At 34.5% G+C, this 23,480-nt stretch overlaps 1 protein-coding gene across 3 annotated transcripts in view; it reads left to right on the top strand.

The window, feature by feature from the left end:
- PTPRD (protein tyrosine phosphatase receptor type D) overlaps nucleotides 1–23,480 on the top strand; it is a 1,813,832-nt gene that overhangs the window by 663,218 nt on the left and 1,127,134 nt on the right. For all 3 annotated transcript variants that reach the window (XM_049770278.1, XM_049770286.1, XM_049770270.1), the window contains exon 5: nucleotides 13,590–13,622. The gene's annotated coding sequence lies outside the window, so the exon portion shown is untranslated. The remainder of the gene's footprint in view (nucleotides 1–13,589; nucleotides 13,623–23,480) is intronic.

Raw genomic sequence — 23,480 nt, 5'->3', positions numbered from 1 at the left:
TAGCAAGTTTGAGATATGAATCTTTGAATTTTGTATTTTAGGTTTAGTTTTGGGGGGTACATGCAGTGTTGCCCCGGCCTTACTCTTGGCCTTGTGATCAAAGATCACTATTGAAAAGCTCAGTGAAACACTATATAATTCCAAGGTTCAAACTTAGCAAACTTGAGCAAAGCAAGCAACCTATGTGGCGTACTATCTCTCCAACCTCAACAAATATTTGTTTTATCACATTCATTACTGTTGTAAAGTTTATGGGCTGGAGAGCTAGTCTAGTGGGCAAGAAACTTCTCTTGCAAGCAGTATACCTTCAATTCTCAGCACTGTATAGCATCCTGAGTACTGCCAGGAGTGATCTCTGTGCACTGCCAAGTGTAGCCCTAAAACAAAACTTGCAAAACTAATTTGCTTTCATGTAAATATCTATTTTTCTTTCTCATAATTTTAAATGCTTCATTTTTATGTTGTAAGAAACATTTAATAAGATTTATGTTGTTCATGAATCATCATCTATATAAATATGCATTCCCATAGAGCACATATATTCAAATATATGTGTATAGACATGCATATATTATGTGCATCAAATGTGTGATATAAAATTTTGAACCTTTTTAAAGATGTTTTATCTCCATTTTAATTCTTATTTTCATTTAAAAAAACATTAGAACACCTCATGAAAATTATTTTGGTCTATATATTCTCTGCTAATATTTTTCCTTTTGATTTGCTAGCAGTTCTGATTCAGTTCTATCTCTGTATTAGTTAACTAGCTCAATGTTAGTTAATAAAGCTCTGTCTAATATCTTTCTTATTTTATGACTAAACTTCTAATTTTATGTTTTAGTTACCATTACATCACATTATATGCTTCTTGCATGCATCATTAAAAATTAACATGTGCATAATATAACATTAAATTCTCTTCACTGAGGGGCAAGAGCACTTGCTTTGTTTCTGACTGATATAAGTTTGATCCCAGCATTTCATAAAGTCCCAAGTTCCACAGATCTCCATGAGAAATTACTTAGTTCAGAGCCACGAGTAACTTCTGAGCATTACAGTATTAGGCCTAAAGAAACAAGTGAAAACAACTTCTCCGCTCAAAATCCAGTTGAAACTATTACTGTATATTTATTTATTTTGTTTTTATTTACCTCTCATCCTTTTTCGTCTCATCTGGTAACTATTAATTAGTCTTCTAATCTAAATACTATTGTTGTTTCTCTTGTGCTTCCCTCTGTAAAAAGAAAGTTTCTTTTTCTTTATATAGCATGAATAAAATCATATGTGACTTGTTTTTATTTTCTCCATCTGACTTATCTGACTTAGACTGACTATTCTATCTCCTTCCATGTTGTTGCAAATAGGTTTAGCATATCTGAATGGGGTACAAGTCAATGGGGTAGTTTGTAGTTTTGTTCTAATTCTCTAAGACAAGAGAGGAAATTCAAGAACATTATGAGTAAGAATTTATATTTTCAATATATTAGGCCTCATTTAAAAATGTTTACCACTCTTGAAGTTCAATATATGGAATGTTTGTGAAATGTAAATGGCACGTTGTAGTAACACCAATCTGTTTACATTCCTAGGAATAATTACTCATTTACCATTCAAACAAGGCCCTAAATTCATGACAAATATGAGGATGAGGACAGGATCTTTTGGTATGAAGAAAATAAAATGACATTGGAAGAGAAATAGATTAAATTATAGAAAATATAGTGCCCCTGGGCCCTGCCAGGAGTAATTCTTGAGTACAAAGCCAGGGGCAACATGGACGTTGCCGTTCAAAAACTAGCAAAACAGTTAATCTGGATGTTGTCATAAATTAAAAAAAAGAAATTCTTCATTTATACATACATGCACATATGATGTATGCTAGTTGTATTTATATATGTGTGCATTAAAATATAGAATATGATATTTAATATTACATAGGTATTTCAGTTATATTTTGAAATTTATAAGAATTTCATTGCCAAATAATTTTGAACAAAATTAAGTATCATTTGCATTTGTTTTCATGATCATTTCTATAATTGGCTCCACAAGTAAATACAGAAATAACTGGCTTATTTCTATCACCTGCCTAGTAGAGATATACAGAGAAGGCAATAATGGGTGTTTAACATCTTTATTTTCTAACAAATGATATGATCACAATATTGGAATGATATCCAACTTAGTATTCTGCTACTGCATTAATTCAGGGTTCTTTTGTAGAAAATAGACACCCATTTTAAAAACTAAGCCATCGTATATAGAGAGGTAAATGGCTAATTGTAAATGTTATTTCAATATATTTGCATATGAAAGGTTTTCAAAAAACTTTTTTAAGAGAAGTGTTTTAAGGCTGCATTTATTATACACAATCATTTGATTTGGGATGTACTGTCTATAATCATCCTTACACTCATGCCAACATCTCTGCAGTCAAAATAAAATTTCTAAAGTTTTTAATAGAATTTCATATTTTCTTTCTCAGTTGGGAGGTTTCAATAGCCACTTAGTTACCTATTTATCTGCAAAGATTTCTATGTTTTGTTTATGCATGTCATTCTCTGGACTTTATCTAAATGCATAAAAATGAGGAAATACAAAATATTTTTTGCTAAAAATGTTGATAATTTATATATACAATGGTAGTACATAAAAGGAGAGGATAGTTTTAGAAATTGTGAATATTTATTTTAGATAGGGGCCAGTGAGGTGGTGCTAGAGGTAAGATGTCTGCCTTGCAAGTGCTAGCCAAGGAAGGACCGCGATTCGATCCCCCGGCGTACCATATGGTTCCCCCCCCAAGCCAGGAGCAATTTCTGAGTACATAGCCAGGAGTAACCCATGAGCATCAAACAGGTGTGGACCAAAAAAATTTAGATAAGACTAGCAGGCTTTAAAAATATTTTATTATATAATATTCTTTGACATTTTAATATGCATTTCAATATCTTTGGAACAGTTATTAGTTCAAACTTTCCTGTAATTGGATATTCTTTGCTCTGTGTGTGTGTTTTGTGAGTTTTTTTTTTTTCTTTTTGATGACTACACCTGGTGTCACTCAGGGATTACTTTGGTTCTACACTTAGAAATTACACTGGGCAGTGCTCAGGGGACCACATGGGATGCTGGTAATTGAACCCAGTTGAGCCACTTGCAAGGCCAATGCCCTACCATCTATGGCTTCAGCCCCAAGTAATTGAATATCTTTATGAGTATGTCTGCGTGGTTTTGTTGTTTTGTTGTTGTTGTTACAAAACACATTGTGTTTGTTTGTTTAGTTTGGGGGCCACACCTGGAGTTACTCCAGGATTACTCCTGGCTCTGCACTGAGGAGTCACTCTTATTTGTTCTCAGAGGACTGTATACTTTGCCTGAGATCAAACCCAGGTTGGCTGCAGGCAAAGTAATTGCCTTTTCTTCTGTACTATTACTCTGGCCTATTGTGTGTGTGTGTGTGTGTGTGTGTGTGTGTGTGTGTGTGTGTGTGTGTAAACAGATTATTTGACCATTGTTCTTGGGAAACCACAAATCCCAGATTTTTCTATCCCAGCTCTTTTTGGTATTATCCCTGGCACAGAAGCACAATGCAAAAATTAATGTTTTGGAGTTTATATTTTTGTTCCCTCATCATCACCATTATGAAATAAGAATAGTTTGCTTTTTACTTAAAAATGCAATAGATGAAAGACATCTTGATAAGTTATACAAAACTAAATAATCTATTGCTATTAATATTTATGAATATGTTTCCATAATAGTGGCTGAGTATTCTTGTTATAAATACTTTGGAAATGTTAATGGTGGCAGGGAAATGTATCTGGTTATAGATTCAAACTATTGGCATGTTATAATAATAAGTATGATTCTACTCTAGGAGATTCTTTCAATAATGTTTTTTTGGAGAGCATCCCAGCAAAGCTCAGCTGCTCGGAGGTGGGACAGGGATCACTCCAAGTGATTGAGTCTTTATGGTTTAGTTTGGGGGACCTAAAGTGCAGTGCTAGAAGCCTCAAGGATCACTATGGTAGTTCTCAAGAGAACAGGTATTGTCAAATTCCTCAGGAATGGAACTTGGGGCCTCAAGCAGACATGACTTACTTCTTATGAGATACAATCTTAACCTCTGAGAATAAATTTTAAAAAATCATTTCTAAAATTTATATAGGTCCATGTTATTCATGGAGAGGTGTAAGTGCTGAAATGAAGGGCAAAAACCATGAAGATAAAAGTTAAATATCTTCCAAAATATATCCATAAATTATCTACTGATTTTCCTCTTATTATTTTAGGAAAAATTGCTTTTTGGTTAAATAGCTATATTAAAATTTTTATTTCAATAAAAGCATTTTCCAATATATTAAATAAAATCAGTAAGAAAATTTTTATGACGTGGGTGAATATATAATAATCTTAGGTTTTCTTTTCAAGTTCTTCATATATAAAATTGTTGAATTTCAAGGAAAGTGAACAAATTAGATATTAGGAGCAAAATCAATAGTACATTAGGTAAGGCACTTGTCTTTCACACAGTCCACCAGGGTTTAATCCTCAGCACTGAGATTAGTTGTGTGCAACTAAACTATACCTCTTTATACTATCTCCAACTTCCATGAGCAGAAGCAGAACCTAACATATTTAGTTTTCACTGGAGCATAAAATTATGAACAAAACATGTTATTTTATTTTCAATAAGAAGATTTATATATTGAACACTGGATCCCAGACATAGAAATGACACAGTTGTTCACAACAGCCACAGGAAACAAATCCCATCTGGGACATCCTTAATACTGCTCCGACATCAATAAGTGCCAGCTCTAATAGGATATCCTGACAACGAAGAAACTGGGAATAACTTGACCTAAGAGCAGGTTATCTTATCTCACCAACTAATGATAAGACAAAATCAGAAGACTTGTCACCCTTTGGTCTGTCCAAATGCCAAGATCGCGATTTACAGATGATTGGCTGATAGAACCATGACTGGACTGTATGTATCCTGGGACCAATAAAAAAGCCCTAGTCTAGGGTTTGAGCTACCACCTGCACAACAACAATGATCTCTGGTTCCAGAGGTCTGTCTGAGACAATTGCAATGGAATGGGTCTTCTGGAAACATAACGAAAGACGCTATCCCAGGCCCCGTCCTAGGATCAGCGCAAAGACCAAGGTCACCAACCACAGAAAACGATTAAAATGACACAGAGGGAACAGAACTTCTAGAACCACAAAGAAAGACTTCATCGTAAGTTCCACTCCCTGACCTGTGCAGATACCGATATCTATAGATAGAGAGGTCTGATGTTATCACCCAGGACGGAGCAGAAATCTTCCAAACACCATGAAAGCACCAAGGGGAGAGTAAATGGACCTGAAAGAAGTCTATAGTTAATCCATGACAATATACTTCAAGGGTGGAGAAACCCTGTTTTTCTTAGGCCAAGGGAATTCCTTTTCAAATGACCCCAATATTTACTGTGTCAGTGCAGGAGGGAAGAAAAAAGAAAAAAAAAGGCAAAAAGTATAATTTTTTATTTATTTATCTAGTTTTTGCTGATTTATTTGTTTTGGTGTGGTTATTGTAGTTGTCTCCGTTCATATTTATTTTTTTCTTCTTTTCTTCTTTTATGTGCTCTGCCATGTTTTTTATCTCAAAACCATGGCTTTTATGTGGTGCTTATCTTTATTGTTGGAGTGCTCACTGGATATTTTATTTGACACTTCTTTTTGTACTGTTGTGGCGTTCAACTCCTTTTTCCCCTTCGTCTCTCAAAACTAGGATGAGAACTTCCAGAAGGACTCCGCCCATTTTCAGTGTATTTGATTTTTCCCCCCCAGTTTATTACTTTTCTCTTCTTCAAACAAAACCACATAGCTTGTACTATCTAGTCCCGCCTCACAACTAGAGCGGGAAATAAGGGAGGTACCAACACCAAATACGTGTAGGACCACTAAGTAGTTAGCTAGGCACAGAGGGGACCACTTATTCTAGCAGCCCTGGGGGTGAGGGAGGAGGATATGGGAGGTAGGATGGGAACGGAGGTGGAGGGAGGACAATTCAGTGATGGGAACTCCCCTGTTTTTATGTTAATACGTGCCTAAAATATTATTGTCAATGATATGTATGTCACTATGATTAAAATAAAAATTATATTAAAAAAAGCAGATTTATATATTTTCTACGACCAAGTTACTAATTATCAGTTTCATTGCTGGGGTAACTGCATTAAGGTCTAACTAAAGCAAATCTGTCACTTTTCTTTCAAAATTATGCTAATTATAAAATATCTTCCACAAATTAATAAAAATAAAAGAATTTGGTTAAGTGACTTTTTATTTTGGTTGTTGTTATTTTTGTTTTTTTAGTTTTTGGGCCACACTTGGTGACGCTCAAGGGTTACTCCTGTCTATGTGCTCAGAAATTGCTCCTGGCTTGGGGGATCATATGGGACACTGGGGGATCAAACCTTGATCTGTCCTAGGATAGCTGCCAGCGAGGAAGACGCCTTACCACATGTGCCACTGCTCGGGCTCCTAAATGATTGTTCTTTATAGATAAATTTTTCTTCAATTTTTTATTGATTTCTTTATGAAATTAACATGTTTTATTTATAGTGGCTATTTCTATTCCATTAAAAATCAAGCTCTGTTAGAATTAATAGTAACAATGCAACTAGCCCTTTAAAGAATTACAATGAACATCATATGAGATAAAACCCCATGAATACTTTAGTAGAAGTAAAAATTATAGGGAGAGAACACCTCGAGTGACAAGAAATTATTTTGTTGTTGTCAAGATAAATTTATTGATATGTTAATTTAGCTAGTCCTAAAGAGTAATAGAAAAGAATTGAGGGAGGGCAGAAAAAGACAATCACAATTATGATTATTAAAATTAAAGTTGTGACTTGGGGAGATAGCTCAACACTGTGGAGGGCAAAGCTAAGTTATGTAAATCCTGCATTAAATATATGCCACAATATAATATAGCCACCACCAGCTTTACAAGTTCTATGTCATCTCACAGTAGCTCCTAGTCCCTGAACAAAGCTGGATCAGAACACTGAATGAAGAGTTCCACTTTTTGGAACAGAGCATTTCTGGCAGTGATCCTAAAGTTCTTTAAGCTACTGTAGGGAATTCCCTTTGTTGGTAGGGTAATGCAGTAATTTTAAAATATTATCATTTTCTTTCTTTTTTTTTAATTTATTTAAACACCTTAATTACATACATGATTGTGTTTGGGTTTCAGTCATGTAAAGAACACCACCCATCACCAGTGCAACATTCCCATCACCAATGTCCCAAGTCTCCCTTCGCCCCACCCGACCCCCGCCTGTACTCTAGACAGGCTCTCCATTTTCCTCATACATTCTCATTATTAGGACAGTTCAAAATGTAGTTATTTCCCTAACTAAACTCATCACTCTTTGTGGTGAGCTTCCTGAGGTGAGCTGGAACTTCCAGCTCTTTTCTCTTTTGTGTCTGAAAATTATTATTACAAGGGTGTCTTTCATTTTTCTTAAAACCCATAGATGAGTGAGACTATTCTGCGTTTTTCTCATAATAGATTCCGTGTACATCCATGTATAGGAAAATTTTATGACTTCATCTCTCCTGACAGCTGCATAATATTCCATTGTGTATATGTACCACAGTTTCTTTAGGCATTCGTCTGTTGAAGGGCATCTTGGTTGTTTCCAGAGTCTTGCTATGGTAAATAGTGCTGCAATGAATACAGGTGTAAGGAAGGGGTTTTTGTATTGTATTTTTGTGTTCCTAGGGTATATTCCTAGGAGTGGTATAGCTGGATCGTATGGGAGCTTGATTTCCAGTTTTTGGAGAAATCTCCATATCGCTTTCCATAAAGGTTGAACTAGACGGCATTCCCACCAGCAGTGGATAAGAGTTCCTTTCTCTCCACATCCCCGCCAACACTGTTTATTCTCATTCTTTGTGATGTGTGCCATTCTCTGGGGTGTGAGGTGGTATCTAATCGTTGTTTTGATTTGCATCTCCCTGATGATTAGTGATGTGGAACATTTTTTCATGTGTCTTTTGGCCATGTGTATTTCTTCTTTGTCAAAGTGTCTGTTCATTTCTTCTTCCCATTTTTTGATGGGGTTAGATGTTTTTTTCTTGTAAAGTTCTGTCAGTGTCTTGTATATTTTGGAGATTAGCCCCTTATCTGATGGGTATTGGGTGAATAGTTTCTCCCACTCAGTGGGTGACTCTTGTATCCTAGGCACTATTTCCTTTGAGGTGCAGAAGCTTCTCAGCTTAATATATTCCCATCTGTTAATCTCTGCTTTCACTTGCTTGGAGAGTGCAGTTTCCTCCTTGAAGATGCCTGTAGTCTCAATGTCCTGGAGTGTTTTGCCTATGTGCTGTTCTATATATCTTATGGTTTTGGGGCTGATATCGAGGTCTTTAATCCATTTGGATTTTACCTTCGTACATGATGTTAGCTGGGGGTCTAAGTTCAATTTTTTGCAAGTGGCTATCCAATTGTGCCAACACCAATTGTTGAAGAGGCTTTCACTGCTCCATTTAGGATTTCCTGCTCCTTTATCAAAAATTAGGTGGTTGTATGTCTGGGGAACATTTTCTGAGTATTCAAGCCTATTCCACTGATCTGAGGACCTATCCTTATTCCAATACCATGCTGTTTTGATAACTGTTGCTTTGTAGTACAGTTTAAAGTTGGGGAAAGTAATTCCTCCCATATCCTTTTTCCCAATGATTGCTTTAGCTATTCGAGGGTGTTTATTGTTCCAAATGAATTTCAAAAGTGTCTGATCCACTTCTTTGAAGAATGTCATGGGTATCTTTAGAGGGATGGCATTAAATCTGTATAATGCCTTGGGGAGTATTGCCATTTTGATTATGTTAATCCTGCCAATCCATGAGCAGGGTATGCGTTTCCATTTCCGCATGTCCTCTCTTATTTCTTGGAGCAGAGTTTTATAGTTTTCTTTGTATAGGTCCTTCACATATTTAGTCAAGTTGATTCCAAGATATTTGAGTTTGTGTGGCACTATTGTGAATGGGGTTGTTTTCTTAATGTCCATTTCATCCTTATTACTATTGGTGTATAGAAAGGCCATTGATTTTTGTGTGTTAATTTTGTAGCCTGCCACCTTGCTATATGAGTCTATTGTTTCTAGAAGCTTCTTGATAGAGCCTTTAGGGTTTTCTAAGTAGAGTATCATGTCATCTGCAAACAGTGAGAGCTTGACTTCTTCCTTTCCTATCTGGATTCCCTTGATATCCTTTTCTTGCCTAATCGCTATAGCAAGTACTTCCAGTGCTATGTTGAATAGGAGTGGTGAGAGAGGACAGCCTTGTCTTGTGCCAGAATTTAGAGGGAAGGCTTTTAGTTTTTCTCTATTGAGGATAATATTTGCCACTGGCTTGTGGTAGATGGCCTTCACTATATTGAGAAAGGTTCCCTCCATTCCCATCTTGCTGAGAGTTTTGATCAAGAATGGGTGTTGGACCTTATCAAATGCTTTCTCTGCATCTATTGATATGATCATGTGGTTTTTATTTTTCTTGTTATTGATGTTGTGTATTATGTTGATAGATTTACGGATGTTAAACCAGCCTTGCATTCCTGGGATGAAACCTACTTGATCGTAGTTGATGATCTTTTTAACGAGGCATTGAATCCTATTTGCCAGGATTTTGTTGAGGATCTTTGCATCTGCATTCATCAGTGATATTGGTCTGTAATTTTCTTTTTTCGTAGCATCTCTGTCTGGTTTAGGTATCAAGGTGATGTTGGCTTCATAAAAGCTATTTGGAAGTGTTTCTGTTTGTTCAATTTCATGAAAGAGTCTTGCCAAGATTGGCAGTAGTTCCTCTTGGAAAGTTTGATAGAATTCATTAGTGAATCCATCTGGACCTGGGCTTTTGTTTTTTGGCAGACATTTGATTACTGTTTTAATTTCATCAATGGTGATGGGGGGTGTTTAGATATGCTACATCCTCTTCCTTCAACCGTGGAAGATTATAAGAGTCCAAGAATTTATCCATTTCTTCCAGGTTCTCATTTTTAGTGGTGTAGAGTTTTTCAAAGTAGTTTCTGATTACCCTTTGAATCTCTGTCATATCAGTAGTGATCTCTCCTTTTTCATTCCTGATACGAGTTATCAAGTTTCTCTCTCTCTTTCTTTGTTAGGTTGGCCAATGGTCTATCAATCTTGTTTATTTTTTCAAAGAACCAACTTCAGCTTTCGTTGATCTTTCGGATTGATTTTTGAGTTTCCACTTCGTTGATTTCTGCTCTCAGCTTTGTTATTTCCTTCTGTCTTCCTATTCTTGGGTCCTTTTGTTGAGCATTTTCTAGTTCTATTAGCTGTGTCATTAAGCTACTGAGATAAGCTCCTTCTTCCTTCCTGATGTGTGCTTGCAAAGCTATAAATTTTCCTCTCAGTACTGCTTTTGCTGTGTCCCATAAGTTCTGAGAGTTTGTGTCTTTATTGTCATTTGTTTCCAGGAACCTTTTGATTTCCTCCTTGATTTCATCTCGGACCCACTGGTTATTGAGCATGAGGCTGTTTAACTTCCAGGTGTTAAAGTGTTTCTTCTGAGTCCCTTTAGAGTTCACAAATAATTTCAGAGCCTTGTGGTCAGCGAAGGTAATCTGCAAAATTTCTATCCTCTTGATCTTATGGAGGTATGTTTTATGTGCCAGCATGTAGTCTATCCTGGAGAATGTCCCATGTACATTGGAGAAGAATGTGTATCCAGGTTTCTGGGGATGGAGTGTCCTATATATATCCACTAGGCCTCTTTCTTCCATTTCTCTCCTCAAGTCTAGTATATTCTTGTTGGGTTTCAGTCTGGTTGACCTATCCAGTGTTGACAAAGCTGTGTTAAGGTCCCCCACAATTATTGTGTTGTTGTTGATATTATTTTTCAGATTTGTCAACAGTTGTATTAAATATTTTGCTGGCCCCTCATTCGGTGCATATATGTTTAGGAGAGTTATTTCTTCCTGCTCTACGTACCCCTTGATTAATATAAAATGTCCATCTTTGTCCCTTAAAACCTTCCTGAGTATAAAGTTTGCATTATCTAATATTAGTATGGCCACTCCAGCTTTTTTATGGGTGTTGTTTGCTTGGATAAATTTTCTCCAGCCTTTTATTTTGAGTCTATATTTGTTCTGACTATTCAGGTGCGTTTCTTGTAGGCAGCAGAAGGTTGGATTGAGTTTTTTGATCCATTTAGCCACTCTGTGTCTCTTAACTGGTGGATTTAGTCCATTGACGTTGAGAGAAAGAATTGTCCTGGGATTTAACGCCATCTTTATTTCAAAATTTGGTGTGTCTTTTGGGTAGTCTTGTCTTATATTAGGTCTTTCAGTTTTTCTTTTAAGACTGGTTTTGTGTCTGTGAAGTTTCTGAGCTGTTTTTTGTCTGTGAAGCCATGTATTCTTCCTTCAAACTGGAAAGTGAGTTTTGCTGGGTATAGTGTTCTGGGTGAAGCATTCATTTCATTCAGTCTTGTCACAATATCCCACCACTGCTTTCTGGCATTGAGTGTTTCTGGTGACAGGTCTGCTGTAAATCTCAGGGAAGCTTGCTTGAACGTGATTTCCCCTTTTGATCTTGCTGTTTTCAGAATTCTGTCTCTATCTGTGGGATTTGTCATTGTGACTAGGATGTGTCTTGGGGTGGTTTTTCTGGGGTCTCTTTTGGTTGGTACTCTTCGGGCATGCAGGATTTGATCACATATATTCTTTAGCTCTGGGAGTTTCTCTTTAATGATGTTCTTGACCATTGATTCTTCCTGGAAATTTTCTTCCTGGGTCTCTGGGACTCCAATGATTCTTAAGTTGTTTCTGTTGATCTTATCATAGACTTCTATTTTCATCTGTTCCCATTCTTTGACTAATTTTTCCATTGTCTGCTCATTTGCTTTAAGTTTTTTTTTCAATCTCTCCTGCTGTATGGAATTGTTATGTATCTCATCTTCCACAGCACCAAGTCTATTCTCAGCTTCTGATACCCTGTCCCAGAGCTTATCCATTTTGTCATTCACTTCGTTTACTGACTTTTTCAGTCCTGTTAGTTGACATGTTATTTCAGTTTGGAGTTTTGTGATTTCTGTCTTCATATTTTCTTGGTTCTTATTAGTGTTCTGTTCAACTCGATCCATGGTTTCTTGGAGTCTGTTGAGCATCTTCCATATTGCTAGTCTAAAGTCCTTATCTGAGAGGTTGATTAGTTGGTTTGTCATTATCTGGTCCTCAGAATTGTCATCTTCATTCTCTATGTCTGATGCTGGCCTGCGTTGTTTCCCCATTGTCACACTTGTATTGTGGGTTTTTCTACGTGTTGTGGTGGTATTCATTGGCTATATGATGCAGGCAGCACACTCCTCTGGCTCCTCCCTTTCTGGATGGGCTGACTTCCTTCTAAGGGAGGGGAGTCCTCCGTGGATGAAGCCTCACACTGGGTCAAATTTTAGGCCTGAGCATGCAACAGAGAAGACAGTCCGGAGAGAACTGTTTGCTTCTGTGATATACACCGTTCTAAGTGTGATTTTTCCTTCTTGTTGCAATGGAGTTCTTTCCTTAGAAAGAGTGTATGGCCGCGTAGCGAAGCGGAACTGCCGTGCTCCACTGGAGCCTCTTTTTGTCCCACTCGCAAGAGTTTCACGCAAGAGGACAGTAGACAGACATAGACAGGTCACACTCACAGTTTTTCACAGTGGGCCCCACTGGGCAGGTGTACTTTCGCGGATTTTCCCCGCCTGGTGTCACACACAGGGAGCCGGCTTTTGCAAAGCTTAGCCGGTTTTCATGCTCTGTAGTCCCTCCCTGAAAATGGCGTCTGGGCGAGCGAGGTTTCTGGTGCCTCTTTTTGCTCCACTCACAAGAGTTTCACGCAAGAGGACAGTAGACAGACATAGACAGGTCACACTCACAGTTTTTCACAGTTGGGCCCCACTGGGCCGGTGTACTTTCGCAGATTTTCCCCGCCTGTTGTCACACACAGCGAGCCGGCTTTTGCAAAATTCCTAATTTATAATGTAGAAAAAAACATTCATGATTTCATTTAAAATTTATTTTGAAGAAATATTTTTGTAAAGAACTATGAAGAATTATGGCAGTGAATGTTAGGAGGAAATAATAGATGCAATTGACTTAAGCCCTAAACCTATGCAACATTCTTTAATTAGCTTAACAAGGGGGTTATGTGAAATTATCAATATGTACTAACAGTACTCTTTCATATATTTTGTTCATAAAAAGACATATTATATAGGAGAAGCTGTATTTCTGATACCTTTTAATTTGAAGTAAGTAGCAAATAAAAATGTGATGCAAATACATATGTGTTCATGTGTGTATATAGAAGCAATTTTTAAAAAGCAATGATATAATTTAACCTAAAATTTGGGGATGAAATACTTTTATTTGAAATCATCAAATTAGTGAGATCAGGTGATTTATGGTTTTTTATGTCATTTTATTTTTGTAGGTACATCATTGACAGTACATGTTTGAAGATGATTTGAAACTTTTGGTAGTTTTTATGATTGCAATTCAAAATAAATTTTTTTTGTTTCAGTGATGGTGCCTGTCAATTAGCTGAACAACTTGGGTAAGTTATTTTTCGCTTATTATTTTTTATCAAATCTGTATATTATATTTTCCTGTCTAATATTCAAAATTATTTGCTATAAAATATAAAAATGTGAAGACTTAAATTATCTGTAAGTCAAGTATGTCCTAAAGGATGCTGTATTTTTTAGGAATGGAATGTGATTTTCTAAAGTAAGCCACCTTTTGAAATAAGAAAGTTTGCAACACCCATATACAAAATCTAGAAGGACAATGGTTTTCTACTTCATGCAACTACCTGCTGAAAGCATCCAATTATTCATCTCAGTGAAACAGCAAAATGTCTTGTGAAGATATTTTTAAGTAATTTAAAGTTATGCAGAAGTTTAGTAAGAAGCAACAGATGTTTCTCCCTTTCTTTTCTTCATTTTGTGGAGGTCTTAATGATCATGGCATGTTGTACACATAGATTGGTCTTCTTTTTCCCATTTTATGGGTTATTAGCTGGAAGAAGAAGTTGGGAGTTTTCTCTTCTATCTTTGTAATGAACAAACTTATGTTCCTTTTGTGGATTTATATTGTATATTACTCTATATGGGGAAAGGAGTCATGGTATTATATATGACATTAGGTATGGAGAAAGAAGAGGAAAAGGCAGATAGATTACTTTCCTTTTAAAATTTATAAAATAAATTTGGATACTTTATTATTTATTATACCTAAGAATTTAGTTTTCTGTAAGATTGTATCAATAGAGATGTTTGTTTTCACATAGGTTTTTCTTACTTAAACTTTTAATTATGATCCAACTATCAATTTGAGAAACAACATATCAATATTACTGTTTCAGTTTTTACTAAAAATATTTAGTAATGTTTATTATTGATTTTGCAATACTTAACATTAGCACATATAATTATTTTTGCATTCTCTGATGTGCTTATAAGAATAAAGAGTTTATATGTCTTACATAATTGGATTGGGACATTATAATTGTTGGTTAAGAAATAAAATGAGTAGGTGTATTTTCCATCTTTAGAGATGTGGTGCCATTTTTTATCTTGGAAAAATAAACCCCACATATTTGTATGTTTTTAGAATAATAGAAAAATGTATTTACATGTACTCTCTTCACTTTGTCAGACTAATGAGGATAAAATTCTACATCAGGTTGCTATCCATTTTATATCTTTGAGATTTAACATTTGATAACAAATTAATTGTATCACTCTTTTTGTTCTTGTACAAACTTTAGTAAAGTAACATTTTACACAAGAACCATACATCAAACTTTTTGGTATAATCAGAAATGAGTTGAGTGAGATGGGTTAAAGGAAGAATAACAAGTCTAATGGTATAAGAAAAGTTTGCTAATGAGTTGTTTGGTCTTTTGTATGTTTCAGGGTCATACTGTCAGTTTCATACTGTCAGTGTTCAAGGCATAGTCCTGGTAGTGCTTAGTGAACCATATGGGATACCAGAAATCAGATTCAGGAGGTCCTTGTGCAAAGCAAGTTTCCTACCCACTGTACTATATCTTTGAACTGCAGCTAATAGTTTGGATCAGAAAGAATAGGTGGTTTGAGTGATAGTATAGCATGTAGGGCATTTGCTTGCACATGACTGACCTGGTTTTATCACCCACTCCATATGTGATGCTTTCAGCCCTGCCAGGAGTGATCCCTAAACACACAATCAGGAATAAGCCCTGATACTAAGTGTAATAAAATAAATTTAAATTTTTTAAATAAAGAGGATATAGCAATCATACACTATTCTGTATTGCATGTTATTTTAAGAATAAAAATGCTAAAGATAAAAATAAGAATTAGTAAATTTAGCGAGCTAGATTGACCATACAATAGGTAGGATGCTTGCGTTGCCCATGGCCTACCTAAGTTTCATCCCAAGCATCATATTTGGTCCCCCAAGCTTGCCAGAAATGATTTCTGAGTGCAGAGCCAGGATTAAGCCCGGAACACCAGTAGGAATAGCACCAAACAACAGCAATAACAAAGTGAATTTAAATGTTTTTGCATTTGTGTCTCTCCTACTTTAATATAACTAAAATCACCTGAATTTTTAAAGTTAAAATATTCTAGTTCAATCATTTTCTGTTCCTGGCAAATTGTTTCTATAAGCTCACAATTCTATAAGCCCATTTCTATAATCCAACAAAGCTGCTGGACCTAGAATCGTACAGTTAATACAAGACCGTATATAAATGAGTATCTCCTTTTGTGTTCTGTTCAAGGAATTTTAGTAAAGACATTAACTTTTAAAAATTTGATTTAGATTGATTTTGGTTCTCCTATTTCAGCATGTAAATATCAATCTTAATATAAGAGCAAAATGTTTTAGTACAAACACAAAGGACAGGGTGTGTTCTTTGATAATTCTTGTGATCTTGTTATTTCTTAACTATTAATCAGTGTAAACTTTGAAGGATCAAATAATGTCAGTTTCTTGAATCTAATACTTTTCAAGTGAATTCTATGCACAAATATCCAGGGAAAGAAAAACAACACATATTCTAAATATTGCAATGTATTCAAAGACAATAACTATGTCCATTTATAAAAAAAAAAGCACCAATGTTCTACAGTTTTGAACATGTTTGCTATAATATGTGATTTTATTGACAGTACTATGCTTGAAAGTATTTGACATGTTCCTTTAAATTGTAGTAAGGTGTCACTGATTTTGCATCATTTACTTATTGACATTGTAATAGCTATGCAATTTAATTATTAAGGTTATAAATATTCCCAGGAAATTAGCAAGAAGACTGTATGAAAATCATCCTAAGTATGACCTAGTCAGTAATCGTGAACAATGAAGTCAAGGTCTTATGCAGCAATATAAGAGAATCTGAAATACAGAATCTTCTAAGAGCTTGTAAGTGATAAGATCAGTTAGTATTCCAAAATTAGTCTGATATTCTGCTCAAATCTATTTGTCTATATGAGTGTTTCTTCATATAAATTTCATATTGGAATCACGTATAAAGTTAAGAATACTAGTACAATTTAAACCTACCTGGAATAATTAACTCTTAATTTTTTGGGTGGAGCCTACATACAAAAGCTCCTATTTTCTAATGATTTATGGGATATTTCAGTTGACAGAAAATCCCTTGGTTCAGATCTGAGCTTTGTTGCTCTTTAGGAAATACTTAAGTTATAGGTGTTTGCCACAATTGATAAGTCTCTCCTACAGTTCTGGAAGAATAAATATCACCTAAGAATAGTTTTCTTCTCTCTAAGGTCTTATGTGGCTATTTCAGTTTTCTTCCATTTTTCTTCTAACCTTTCTTTTTAAAAATGAATCATCCTCAAGAGATTTTCTATGTGACTTTTATCTTTTTATCAGATTATTTTAGACGTTCACTTAAATGCAGTTTAGCTCCTAGGAGTGTACCAATTATCTCCATTTGCTTGGTAAAGTTTTATTGGTTACAATGTCATATAGACAACCCCAGTTTAAATGTAGTAGAAGGGCAAAACAATAGCAAAAATTCTTGAACTTGGTTCAATTTTTCATAGTAAACGTGGTTGACACCAAAATTACATGGCTTTTTATTTTTTGAGCTAAATAATTTTATTTAAATATGAGAGTGAAAAGAGAAAGAGAAGTTAAAATAACATGAAGAGTAAAATAAAGAATGAGAAAAAAAAGAGAGTGCTAGAACATATAGGAAAGTGATTCAATAAAATAAAGTAATAGGAATTAGACACTATGAGAGATATAAAGAATTTGAGAAAGAAGTATGCCTCCACTTTGCTTTTAATTACCATAACATATTTTATGCCTAGGAAAATTAAAAGTAAACAGAGGAAGGAAAAATTATCCAAAATGCTACTGAAGAAAAAGAGTAGTGAGCCTTGATTTTGTTTGTTCATATAATATGAATATTCTAAGAACTAAGTAAGAACTAAGAAGGAAGTTTGTTTTAGAAAATTCAATACTGAGGTGGAAGACAAGATATATGTCAAGATTTTAAAGATTTAGGAAAACCTCTGCATAGTCTGGTTGCTAAGATATATTAAGACAGAGAATAGTTGAGAAATTTATGAATATTTGATCACTGAATTTTACAGTTGCCCTAATATAGGATCTGATTTTTTTACATGTGAACAATGAGAGAAACTATGATAATATTTTGATTATATCTCAATTGAGTCCACAAGGCTAAACAATAGAGTAAGAAAAAAATGTTCTGTTTCAAAAAAAAAAATTAGAAAGCAAAACTCTTGAAGTCAACAGTGACCTATTTATAAAATAGAAAACCCTTTTTATAAAGCTTTACAAATATCCTTGGCAATTGAACAGGCTGATATCCTAACGGACTTCTCTAAACATGTCACTTAGAAAAATAATTCCTGCTTATGCAGAATATTACTGTTATTGCTATCAATTTTTCCAGCTACTATTATTTCATACCACACTTACTGATGGTCATTGAGATCCTTGACTGCCCAGCAAGTTTTGTCTCACTGCTTTTCAAACTATTTGTTTCATGAGTTCCAAACAATACACCTAATTCTAGTAATTGTAATCTTGTACTCATTACAAACTCTCATTTTTTTTTTGCTTAAAACTAGTAGTAGTCAACACTGAAATACAGATGGCCAAAAGGCAAATGGAAAAATATTCAATGTCACTAAGTATCAGGGAGATGCAAATCTAAACAATGAGGAATCATCACCTCATGCCATAAAATGTGGTACACTTCACAAAGAACAAAAAAAGGTCAGTGCTGGAGGGAATATAGGGAGAAAAGAACTCTCATTCACTGCTGGCAAAAATGTGGATATTCCTCAAAAAAATAGAAATTGAACTCTCATTTGATCCAGTTCCTAGGATATAACAAAATACAAAAAAAAATGCCCTCTGTACACCATTATTTATTGCAATGCTCTTTATAATAGTTATAATCTGGAGACAACCCAGATGTCCGACAACAGAATCAATGACTAAAGAAACTGTAGTACATATACACAAGGGAATACTATGCAGCCATCAGGAAACACGAAGTCATGAAGTTTTTCTATACATGAATAGACATGAAATTCATTATTATGTTGAGTGAAAAGAGTCAGAGGGAGACAAATAGACACAGAATAATCTCACTCATCTGTGGGATTTAAGGAAAATAAAAGACAGTAAAGTTAATAATACCCAGAAACAGTAGAGATGAGGGCTGGGAGAACTGGCTCATGATATGATATGAAACTAAGAAAAAAGAGTGGTGAGTGCAGTTAGAGAAATAACTACACTAACAACTATCTGAACAATGGTAGTGAATGAAAGAAATAGAATGCCTATCTTGAAGACAGGCAGGGGTATAGGAAGAGAGATATGGGGGGCACTGGTAGTGAGAAAGTTGCACTGGAGAATGGGGTGTAATTTTTATTTCTGAAACCCAACTACAAAGATGTTTTTGATCACAGTGTTTAATTTATTATTAAAATATAAAAAAATGTAACTAGTAGAAATCAACACCCATAATTTAGAGATTAGAAGTGTAAAAAATGGAATAAATGTAATATAATCATATCACATAAGGTTTACCAGTAACTAAAATTTTCTTTAAATTTTGAATTAATTTGCAAATTAAAATATGTCAAAATAAGGGACTAGAGAAATACTACAGCAGGTAAATCACTTACTTTGCATGCAGTCAATGTAGATTCAATCCCTGGAATCCTATATGATTCTATATATACAGCATGAGTAAACTACGAAGAGCAAACCAAAGATAAAACCGGAGCTCATCTGGGTGTGAGTCCCCATACGATTTTTTTAAAGATACCAAAAAAAAAACTCCATAAATCTGTGTAAGAAATTTTTTGTTTTATTTTTGCAGAAAATTTAAATATATACAGCATTCTTCTCTGTCCTGATCAAAATTGCAATCTACTATTAATATTCTTACAGGTAATTTTTTTTATGACTTGATAAAATACTGAGTTCAGAGCTAGAGAGAGAATACAGCAGTTAAAGTGCTTGACTTGCACACAGAGGCTAAAGTTAAATCTATGGTTTCACAGATAGTCCACCTGAATACTACCAGGTATAAGTCTTGAGCACCCCAGGGTGTATGTGAAAAAAAATTCATTAAGCTATAAATAGAAAGAAAATAAATATTCTAATATATAAAATAGGAATTTATAAGTTGCGCCAACAAAATAATTGGGTGCCTGTACTAATGAAGATTCACATATACAGAATTAAAATTGTGTATATGCATAACAGATAATCGTGCAATCAAATAGGTAACTTTGATTAAAATAGAATATGCAAATGTATCCATTTTTTGAAGCATTGTTTTGGCACATGCCTGTGGCTTTTAATTTATGATAATTTTGTGACAGAAAGTGTTGTCCATATATTTCAAATTTTGTATATTGGTAAAATAATACTGTTTTCATTTTATTTTCAATAATATTAACACTTCATAGAATATATTTTTTGTTTACAATATAAATTAAAATTAGAATCAGTTGCAAATGATATTTTTCTCACAATGATCTGTGAATGTCACACTGAGTAATATCCACAATGCTAATGGCACAACTGTGTTGTGAAGAATAAATAAGTAGATACAATTTAAAAAATCGTGGATTAGAGTGATATTAAAGGACACAAGGTCATCTTACATGCAGCTGATCTAAGTTTTATCAATGGTACCACATGTGGTTCCCTGCACACTGCCAGGAATAATCCTTGTGCAGAGAGCAATTAGTAATCCCTAAGTACTGTAGAGTATGGCCCAAAAGCAAAAACATAAAAATAAAAAATATGTTTACTATTTTTAGAGTATTTCTGAAAATCTCTTGCCAAAATGGAGAAATGGATTAGTACATTAGTTTGTATATGTTACATATTTACCTAGAATAATATCTATAATTACAGGCACATATTTTTTCAGGTTATTTCTTTTCTTTTTTTTTTTTGTGGGGGGGGATCCACACGTGATGGCACTCAGGGGTTACTCCTGGCTCTGCGCTCCAAAATTACCTCTGGTAGGAATGGGGGACCATATAAGGTGCTGGAATTTGAACCACTGTCCATCCTGGATTCGTTGCGTGCAAGGCAAACACCTGACTGCTGTGCTATCTCTCTGACCCCAGATTATTTATTTTCTTATGGCAATTTTTGCCTGGCATATATAAATCTTTCTTGTTAATCTTTTTGAATCATAACTCTTTATTAACTGTGAATTAGCCTATGATTAAAAAATAATGCTTTTATTTTTTTGTTTGTTTATGTTTTGGGGCCACACCCGGTGATGTTCAGGGGTTACTCCTGGCTATGTGCTCAGAAATTGCTGCTGGCTTATGGGGACCATATGGGACTCCAGGGGATGGAACTGCAGTCAGTCCTAGGCTAGCGCGGGCAATGAAGACTCCTTACGGCTTGTGGGACCACTCCAGCCCCTAAAAAAATAAGTTTTAAATGAATTTTGGAATAATTCACTATTGCCTTTCTTTAATATTTGATTGATGATTAAATAAAAATTAATCTTACATCATAGATTACTTGTATTATCCCAAATATTATCTTTTTATCATTGTAATTATGCAGATTGAAAAATATAGTCAAATATAACTATAAATGCCTATATATAACAGGAGAGTTGATGGATAAACATAAAATATGGAAAGTAGACAGTAATTAGTCATAGTATGTAGTTTAACTTTCAACAGTATCTAAAAATGTCTAGCCTGATAAATAAACTTCATTCTCATCTACTAAAAGTAGATATTTGCAGAAAATATTTAACTTAAGTATAAATGGAATAAACATGTTTCCTCAATAGGTTAATTTTAATTTTATAAATTATCACTTAGCATCTGCAAGAAAAATAGTCCATGCTCATCAAAGTAAGACATCCTATATCCAAAATATTTTTATACTTCCTTAATAGAAAATTCCTCCACAAATATAATATACCAACTTAAATGGCTAGAATTACTTTGTTAGATGGTATGATTTATTTCTCATTTTTCCTATATTTAGCATTAATGCATAGAAAGAGATAATAAATATCAAATACAACTTTGTCTTTACACATGTTGGCATGGATCATAGATCCATACTTAGATCATAACATCCTCAGTCATGTTAAGCCTCTTATCTCATGCTCAAAGTCTTTAGTTACTCCTGGGTTTGACTAAATACACAAGCAGAATGTCTTCTTCTATTTCCCAGAATAGTTCTCTTGACAATCAAATTCTTGTCATGCCAAACCTATAGATATTATGTGAAATATTATTTTTCCATTTAGATGAAAAGCATATCTCTTACACTGGGATTTAGTAGTTTAAAGCAACCATTTAAGATCTTAAAATATTTCTGTCTATTTATTTAGCAGACATAAATCTTCAAAGCTACAACATACATATTACTTTCAATTTTTTCTATTTTCAATTTTTCTATTTTATTTGTAACCTAAATTATAAAGTGAACACAAATATGCATATAAAATATTTACAGAAATTTTTTGCCCACAAATATTTTAATTTTTGAAAAGGTATGAGAGATCTAATTTTTTTAAGTATCTGTCATTCCAAATATATTTTTCAACTACAGAGACGGGGCCAGAGCAGTGGCACAAGTGGTATGGCATCTGTATTGCCCCCACTAGCTTAGGATGGACTGCGGTTTGATCCCCGGGGGTCCCATATGGTCCCCCGAGACAGGAGCGTTTTCTGAGTGCATAGCCAGGAGTAACCCCTGAGTTCTATGGGTGTGTGCCAAAAACCAAAAAGAAAAAAAAAAAAAGAAAAAAGAAGAATACAGAGTCAATTTAGCAAGTAAAAGTATTTTCTATTGTGGAAAGGAAAGAATACTCAGAAAAAGAATCCCACATAGAGGATCCATGAACACATTGCAGGAAAATTCACAAGCTTGTCTCTACAATAGTTTCTAATAAATAAGGGGAGAAGTAGTTAATGTCATTTGTAAAAATTTCTAGATATTTTTTCTGGAGTAGGCCATTCTCATATTTTAGTGTCTGTCTACCTTTTGATCAATTACACTTCGTTCCAGAACTAGTTGGCAGCTAGTTATGCCATTTAGCATTATTATGAGCAATAGGATATTTGCAGCTCTGTACATGCACCAGGAAATGTCTCTCTATCTTCAGTTTTATCATGATGTAAAGATACCATTTAAGGAGCCTAATAAAATATATTTAATAAAGGTTCATACTTGTAAGGATATAGACTTTTTTCTACCCCACTAACCTCCCAAAACTTTTAAGCTATTTTAAATTTTGCTTTCTTTTAAAAGGAGAATATAACCAAGAGCTTTGGCTTCAACTCTACTGTTGCCATCCCATAGGAGTCCTTTTTTTCTCACTTAGGATGTCACTCAACTATCTCTACTGGTCAGCCTCCCTATATCTAAAACATCGTCACCCTTTGTGAAAGGACTATACTACTGGCATTCACTTTTTCTACAAGTAGCCTCACTCTCTATATCCTATGTAATTGGTCAGAATCTTCTCAACTGAAATATAATGCTACAGTTGCCAGTGAGATTTGAATACGTTGATTCTGCTGCATACACCTTTGCCTCAATATAAGCAGATTAAAGGGCTATAGAACTAGGTAATAAATCTCCATGTGGTACCTGAATTTTTAAGGTGCCTGCCAGAGGTGTTCAGACTTTATACCAGCTACTTAGACAGGATTAGGGAAATCTCAAAGCTGCATGGAATTGCAAATGTACATTGGAAGTGATCATTGAAATAAAACCTACTGACTTAAGTTCCATTTAAACCAATTTCATCTAAACTCAGGAATGGTAGTCAAGCACTTTCCTTATTTATTAGCCAAAAATATAATTTGTTTTCTGAAATAGTCTTTTAGAATTAGGCATGAAAGCT

Source organism: Suncus etruscus, chromosome 1 (assembly GCF_024139225.1).
Source record: "Suncus etruscus isolate mSunEtr1 chromosome 1, mSunEtr1.pri.cur, whole genome shotgun sequence".
Classification (NCBI taxonomy): Eukaryota; Metazoa; Chordata; class Mammalia; order Eulipotyphla; family Soricidae; genus Suncus; species Suncus etruscus.
Note: the sequence above shows the minus strand (reverse complement) of the source record. Positions and strands in the feature narration are given on the sequence as shown.